This window comes from Globicephala melas, chromosome 5, assembly GCF_963455315.2.
Source record: "Globicephala melas chromosome 5, mGloMel1.2, whole genome shotgun sequence".
NCBI classification, from domain to species: domain Eukaryota; kingdom Metazoa; phylum Chordata; class Mammalia; order Artiodactyla; family Delphinidae; genus Globicephala; species Globicephala melas.
Genome location: NC_083318.1, coordinates 85,804,489 through 85,813,178, shown reverse-complemented (window position 1 = coordinate 85,813,178; position 8,690 = coordinate 85,804,489).

Below are 8,690 nucleotides of genomic sequence, written 5' to 3'. Positions count from 1 at the left end.
TGTGCAGTAAGGGCCTGCTGCCCCCATTGCAGGTTTACCACCAAGTATTTTCTGAATTTATATTTGTTCAGAACCATAAACATTGTTATTGAATCTGTTGAAGAAGTACAAAATATGTTTGTTGCCTACAAACTTGGAGAGTATAAACTAAATACTATATGAAATATTAGTGGACAAAGCAAGGCAGAGCAAAGTTGGGAAGTGTACTTTCTGTCAGCATTCTAAGATGGTAAAATCATATCAAGATGGAATAGTTGTCCCAGAATGATTTAAAGCATGAATGTCAGAATCATCAGACCTGAACTGGAATTCTGTCCCTGCTGCCCAGCTGTATGAATTTGGCAAGTTTCTTAAGCTCCACAAGTCCCCATGTCCTTGTCTACAAAGTAGGAATGATAATAGTACCAAGGCTCATAAATAACATAACGAATGTAGAGTATTTAACACAGTGCCTAGTGCCCCACCATACGTGTACACACACACACACACACACACACACACACACACACACACACACACACACACACACCCGCCCCAAATGGTGATCTACTGTTAGAGAAGCTTTAGGGAAGTTTAGGCCTTGATGGAAAGGGAGAATCTGGACAGGTAGAAACCGTGGGAAAAGGCTGGCATTTTGGGTGAGGTGAATAATGAACTTGAACAAAGCAACGATGGTGGTACATTTGAGCACACTAGGAAAGAAATGCACATTAGGGAGCATAGGGATGGGATCTGGCATATGGGGTTAATCTAGAGAAGGGCTTCTCAGCTTTGGAGCCCTAAAGGAGGGAGTGGGATGTGTAGCTATTATAAGGAATCCTCAAATCTATTAGTGCTCCAAACAATGCCTTAAAGTGAATAATATGTATTACTTCCCACTTCCAAATATGTATAGATGCTATTGAAATTCATAAAATATAAATTTACTTAAAAGAACTGTTGAATTAAAGCTATTTTAACATTTATCAAAGAACACCATTCTTCAGGTCTCAACTTAAATCTCACATCCTCAGAGATTTTTCTCCTCATTCCACTACTTGAAATAGTGCTCAGGTCCTCATCACTTTCTGCCCTCATTTGCTTTAATTTGTTTTTTAGCATCAAAACCAACCTGGAATTATGTGTTTATTTGTTTACTCCCTGTCTCCTCTCTTTGTAAGCTACCATGAAGGCAAGGACTTTGTCGTATTCACTACCAAAACACCAGCACCCAGAACAATGCCTCTACATGGTGGGCTTCCAGTAAATATTTGCTGAATAAATGAACAAGTCTACAAAATACTAGATTCAAATGCACGCTACAAGGCAGATAAATTATGTTATATGCATCATCTTTGTCTTCTCAATGAATAATTTAAAGTAAAATTGAAGCAGAAGACTCTTCACTTCCTCTTTATAGTCATCATCAGCCCTTTTCATGAAATGACGATTTCTTATTAATATAAGAGATGCCACAGAAGAATTGGCCCAATTATGACACACATAAGAAGGAAATGAATCTTTGTTCTAAGAGGCTGCAGCTTAATCATGTGAAAGAATATTGCTTTTGAGATATAAGTATATGACCTAACTATTCATTTCAGTGTTGAAACGATAAAGACATTAATCAGAGTTTCCCCTAACCTCACACAGGTTAAACCTCTACCATATTATTTAAAATTAGGTAATATGTATTGTCACTTGGATGCCTAGTCATCTATTACCAATACATTTTGAAGTCCTGCAACCCCAGACACCTTAAGAAAATGATCGTATGTCATGATATTGTTTAAAGGCGTGATAGAAACAAGATCTGTTATTATATATTAAACAAGCGGGTCATCAAAGGATATACTGAACATTTGATGAGAAATTTGGTGTGATCCAAAGTACTCAATATATAGTATTATGTCAGGAGGCATCTGAATTTTTAATAAAAATGTCATATTATTGTTCCCTGGTCATGTTTATTCATTTCCCTGACCTTTATTCTGACATAATTAGATTACCGCTAATTGTAGGGCAAAAGTTGATAGTTCCATTAAAGTATTTTATGTTACTGAGCTTCCTCTCCCAAGAATTTGACAGGGTTGTTTTCACTTCATAGTCTTCCTATGAGAAGAATGTGAAAATAGTGGTCATGCTGCGCTCTTTTCTTCTCTCTAGTCTGGCTGTTATTATTTAAACACATTACATTAGCAAATTTGCTCTGGTTATTTGGCCACAAATGAATGGTATGCATTAATATTAATCAAATAGTAATCAAATAAACAATTACACATGGGATAACCTGTTTATCTATATACTCACCTATTACTACATCAGAGTTTCTGATATGTCTGTCCCTAAAACATCCTAAACTCTACCTCTTGCAAATCAAGTAAGATTTTTTACAGTGCTAATGACTTGAATAGTTGCACGTATAACTCCCTTCCACCCACCAAACCATCTGTTAACCTATGAAATTTGTCATGGTTCTCCTAGTAGGACAATCTCATCTACTTTCTTGGAGCCCGGTAAATATGATTCTTCTGTTCCTCTTTTATCTCTCAATAAATTAACTTTAGGTAAGTCCACAAAGATTCTGTTTCTGCAATTTAAAACTATTGCTGATCTTTTTTAATAAGGTGAATAGGACTTGACTCTAGGCAGAAACCCTAATCACAGGGGATCTTAGGATCACCAACTATCTTAGTCTGGACTTCTTAGAAAACAGAGCCTGAAGCAGAAAGCCTTACTTTTGGGGGCTTGCAATTCTAGGGAAGAAAGAGTGAGGGAAAGGGGCCAATGAGCAGGGAGGTATGGAAAGCAAATGCAATGAGGAAGATTACCAGTCTGGCTAGAGCTTTATATCAAGCTAATACAATATCTTCAGAATATCTATATGAGTTACTGTGTTTCTGCATAGACTGACCAGGGAGAGAGAGGAAGATGAGTTTATCCACCTTCTCCTATCTACCTTTGAACAAAGTTCACCATATAGTGAATCAACAGTGACACACTTTTAGGTTGTACCACCTGGTCCTTCCAGTAGCCATGGGAAATCTAAATCCCAAGACAGCAGTGACAGCATTCATAACACCAGCCACACTGCATGAGGTGAGCTAGTGAGCAGAAGCACGTCAGTGATACTGCCTACCTGTCCATGTATAGGCTTCAATCTCACAGGCCCAGCTGGGCAAGCCAGTGCACCTCCTGTGTGTCTCAGGCAAAGGAAGAGCCCAAATGGGAAGCATGAGGTGTAGTGTAAAGAATGAGACAACATGTTGTCAGTCTTGCTTGAGAATCCCATGAACGAGGGACTGGGAGCAGTCACCCCAATGTGACTGCCTGGCCAAGCAAGCAGAATACCATGAAAACATGGCTCCCACCATAAAGTCGTCAGCAAGCTTTCCTCCAACAAAGTCTGAAATTCCTCTTCTATGGTCTATGTTAATGTGTAGGTGCCAGGAAATCTGGAGGATTATTAGGACCAACCAGAGAAAACTATGGTCTAGAATCCAAAGGTTGAACAAAAACTGGGTCTAGTCATAACCCAACAGAACTGGAAGGGAGTAAGTTCATGAAAGAGTATTGTGGCCATTATAAGAAAAACCCCCACTATTTATGGAAATTAAGCTTATAAAAGAAGTAGGGGAATAAGCCACTCTTAATTCTTACCTGTTCAAACTAAGTTCATTAAAGATATCCAACGATTTTGCAGTATTCACTAAAATGAGGCAATGTAAACCAAAGCAAGTAGTACCCCAAAGAATACATACAGATGGCCAACAGGCACATGAAAAAATGCTCAGCATCACTAATCAGAAGAGAAATGCAAATCAAAACCACAATGAGATATTACCTCACACCTGTCAGAATGGCTATCATCAAAAAGACCACAAATAATAAATGTTGGTGGGGATGTGAAGAAAGGGGAACCCTTGTATACTGCTGGTGGGAATGCAAATTGATACAGCCACTGTGGAAAACAGTATGGAGGCTCCTCATAAAACTAAAAAATAGAACCACCATATGATCCAGCAATTCCACTCCTCGGTATATATATCTGAAAAAAAAATAAAAACATTAATTTGGAAGGATATATGTACCCCAATGTTTATAACAATATTATTTATGATAGCCAGGATATGGAAGAAGCCTATGTGTCCATCAACAGATGGATGGGTAAAGAAGATGTGGTATATATATATATATATATATATATATATAAAATATACTCACACACGTGCATACATGCACACACACACCCACAATGGAATACTACTCAGTCATAAAAAAGAATGAAATTTTGCCATTTGCAACATCATGGGTGGACTTGAAGGGTATTATGCTTAATAAAGTAAGTCAGAGGAAGACAAGTACTGTAGGATATCACTTATATGTGAAATCTAAAAAATAAAACAAACTAGGGCATATAGCAAAAAAAAAAAAAAACAGACTCACAGATATAGAGAAAAAACTAGTGGTTACGAGTGAGGAGAGGGAAGAGGGGAGGGGCAAGATAGGAGTTTGAGAGGATTGAGAGGTACATACTACTATGTATAAAATAAATGAGCTACAAAGATATATTGTAAAGCACAGGGAATATAGCTAATATTTTATAATAACTATAAATGGAGTATAACCTTTAAAAATTGTGACTCACTATGTTGTACTCCTGAAACTTATAGAATATTGTAAGTCAACTATACCTCAATAAAAAAGAAAACAGTACCTGCACCATGGGAAATGTGAGGCACTGTGAGGTAATGAAAAGAAAACTACTTGGAAGTAAGAAAAACTGGATTCCAGTCCCAATTCTGTTACTCATATTGTGGCTTGAGAAGTTTACTCAACTTCCCTGATCTCAGTTTGCTTTCCAGCTTTGTGCTGTACACTTCACAGTGATGTGAGGATTAAAGGAAACGAAGTACTGAAAATGTTCATTACAGCAACAGGAAATCAGCAAATCTTGTTTAAATCAGAAACTGCTCCTGAACTATATTTTGTCACAAATTTTTTTCTTCTCCAATATTTAAGTTTACATGCAATTATGTATACTAGTATCTCTCACCATCTATGTGACATTAATTGGTTGGATCTTGCTATGAATTAGTTATTTTGCTTTGAATGAGTGAATTAGTGAAAAATTCAACTGAGGTGTTACAAACATTCTCTGAAGAATGATTGTTCTCAGGCATCAATATCTGGGCACTGACAATAACTCCTCAATAACAATACTTAACTATTTATTGGGCACTTCTTGTGTAACAGGTGGTAACCTAAGTGCTTAATATAGGTAATATTTAACTTCCTAGTAGCCCTATGATGTAGAAACAGGTCAGCTACATAATTTGTAAGGCCTAATGAAATGTGAAAATTTGAGGTCCCTTAAGCTTTTTCCTCTAAAAACATTTTTTACTGATGAAACATAATAGGGATATTGGTGTTGCGTGAGTAACATTACAAAATAATAAATGGAAAAATATATAATTATTGCTATCACAATAAATAGCAACACTTTGTAATATATTTGTTATAAAAATTTGGGGTTTACTTTTATAAAAACTCATTTGTTAGCTTATTAAAATTTATACTTTTATCAACCTTGTTTTCAACTGGTATAATTAAAATTTATGTCAGTAGCTCTTGGCAAGATCACAATTTTTTCTTTTTTAAAAGGTAAACAATTTAGTTAAAAGTTTATTTTATATAAACATAATTTTTGACAGCTGTACGTTTACAGAAAAGTGCAGTGTCCATGTCCCCACACAGTTCTATTGTTACCATCTTACATTAATATGGTTTATTTGTTATAATTATTGAACCAATATTAATACATTATTATTAAATAAAGTCCATACTTTACTCATATTACTTCAGTTTTTTTTCCCTAATGTCCCTTTTCTGTTCTTGGACCCCATCCCAGCTACCATAGTATATTTAATTATCATGTCTCCTTAGGATCATTTTGTCTATGACAGTTTCTCAAACTTACCTTATTTTGATGACCTTGATAATTTTGAAGAGTACTGGTCAGGTATTTTGTAGAATGTCCCTCAACTAGGGTTTGTCTAATGTTCTTCTCATGATCAGATTGGGGTCACAGGTTTGGGGGAAGGATACCACAGAGGTACAATGTCATTATCAATATGTGCTACTAACGTGATTTATTACCGTTGATGTTGACCTTGTTCAACTGGCTGAGGTAGTGATCGTGTGGTTTCTCCACTGTAAAGTTACTCTTCCTCTTCACCTTCCCAAAGGGTACTCTTTGGAAGGAAGTCACTCTTTGCAGCCTCCCTTAATGAGTGGAGAGTTACATTCCACTTCCTTGAGAATGGAGTGTCTACATAAATTATTAGGAATTCTTCTACATGAGAGATTTGTCTCTTCTCCCTCACTTCTTTTTTTCTTCCAAGCATTTACTTATATCAGTATACACTCATGGATATTTATTTTGTACGTTGAGTTATAATCCAATACTTTGTTGCTCAAATTGTTCCAAACTTAACCTTCGAAGCTCTTTTTTTTTTTTTTAGTAAATTTATTTATTTTTGGCTGTGTTGGGTCTTCTTTGCTGCACAACGGCTTTCTTTAGTTGTGGCGAGCGGGGGCTACTCTTTGTTGCCGTGCACGGGCGCTTCATTGTGGTGGCTCCTCTTGTTGCGGAGCACGGGCTGTAGGCGCACGGGCTTCAGTAGTTGTGGCATGTGGGCTCAGTAGTTACGGCTCATGGGCTCTAGAGCACAAGCTCGGTAGTTGTGACACACGGGCTTCAGTAGTTGTGGCATGTGGGCTCAATAGTTGTGGCTCCCGGGTTCTAGAGTGCAGGCTCAGTAGTTGTGGCACACAGGCTTAGTTGCTCTGCGGCATGTGGGATCTTCCTGGACCAGGGCTTGAACCCGTATCCCCTGCATTGGCAGGTGGATTCCTTTTTTTTTTAAACATCTTTATTGGAGTATAATTGCTTTAAAATGGTGTGTTAATTTCTCCTTATAACAAAGTGAATCAGCTATACATATACATATATCTCCATATCTCCTCCCTCTTTCGTTCTCCCTCCCACCTTGTTACATTCTTTTTTTTTTCTTTCTTTCTTTATTTTTATTGGAGTATAATTGCTTTACAATGGTGTGTTAGTTTCTGCTTTATAACAAAGTGAATCAGTTATACATATAAATATGTTCCCATATCTCTTCCATCTTGCGTCTCCCTCCCTCCCACCCTCCCTATCCCACCCCTCCAGGCGGTCACAAAGCACCGAGCTGATCTCCCTGTGTTATGCGGCTGCTTCCCACTAGCTATGGCAGGTGGATTCTTAATCACTGTGCCACCAGGGAAGTCCTAGAAGCTCTTTTAGTTGCCTCCTGTGTCCAAACTAGGTGACATACTACCATCACGTTTTTTTGTTTTGTTTTTTGGGGGGCTTTGTTTGTTTGTTAGCACTTTCTTTCTGGAATTACAAGGTACTGTGAGCTCATCTCATGTATTTCCTGTCCCAGTCCTAAACTCAGCCGTTTCTCCATGGAGCCCTGGTGACTTTTATTGGAGAATGGTATTAGAAATCAAGATCTGGGAGCTAAGTGTGTTTGTGGCTACTGTGTTTCCTTGCTTCTAAATCCTCTCAGCTGAAAGAAGGAGGAAATATGCCTACATATATACATACGTAGTATATACATAGTAAATATATGTTTGTATACATATGTGTTATATACTATGTATACATATTTACAAGCATAGTGTATACATAGTAAATATATGGGTGTATATGTATATATATATATCCAGTGTATATATGTCTACAAATATCTCTCTGTGTAGCAATTTGTATCCATATTAAACTAAACATGAATTCATACTTATCTCTCTAAACCTAATCCATTACCACATGGATCTTTCTAGTCTTAAAATTTTTGAGAATTTTTAATTTTAAGAAAGCTCTTTTCACTGATGCGACTGCTACTTGACCTCTTAAGAGTATTTTATACAATCTGACATTTAGATAAATTTCTAATAAATTATTTAAAATATAAGTTTTAGTATCTCTAGAGCTGATGATTCTCACATAACTAAAAAGATTTTTCTAAAAAGAGTTAACTTTTCATAGAAATCAGTTCTGAGTAAGTCTGAAATTAATTTTAAATTCAAATTTATACAATGAAATTTTAATGTTTCTTCAGACATTTCTTGTAACTTGTGGAAGCCATACAAAAAATTGAAAGTGGCATCATGATTTGTATATAATTCAAAGTGCCTATACAAAGAAAACTTAATTAAAAAAAACTTTTTTTGTTTGTTTGTTTGTTTGTTTTTCTTTTTTTGCAGTACGCGGGCCTCTCACTGTTGTGGCCTCTCCCATTGCGGAGCACAGGTTCCGGACGCCCAGGCTCAGTGGCCATGGCTCACGGGCCTAGCCACTCCACGGCATGTGGGATCTTCCTGGACCGGGGCACGAACCCGTGTCCCCTGCATCAGCAGGCAGACTCTCAACCACTGCACCACCAGGGAAGCCCCTAAAATTTTTTTCATTAATAATCACTTCATTCAAAGTACCATGTGACAATAGTTTTCTTTTCCATTGAATGAAATGATCTTTAAAGACAATTTCTATTTCTAAGACTATAGGTATTTGTTTTGCAATGGTGGAGCAGTTTTCAAAATTGGAGACTCTATACCTTTTTAAGAATTCTAATAACTTCCTGATATACTTTATTGCAAGGTCCATG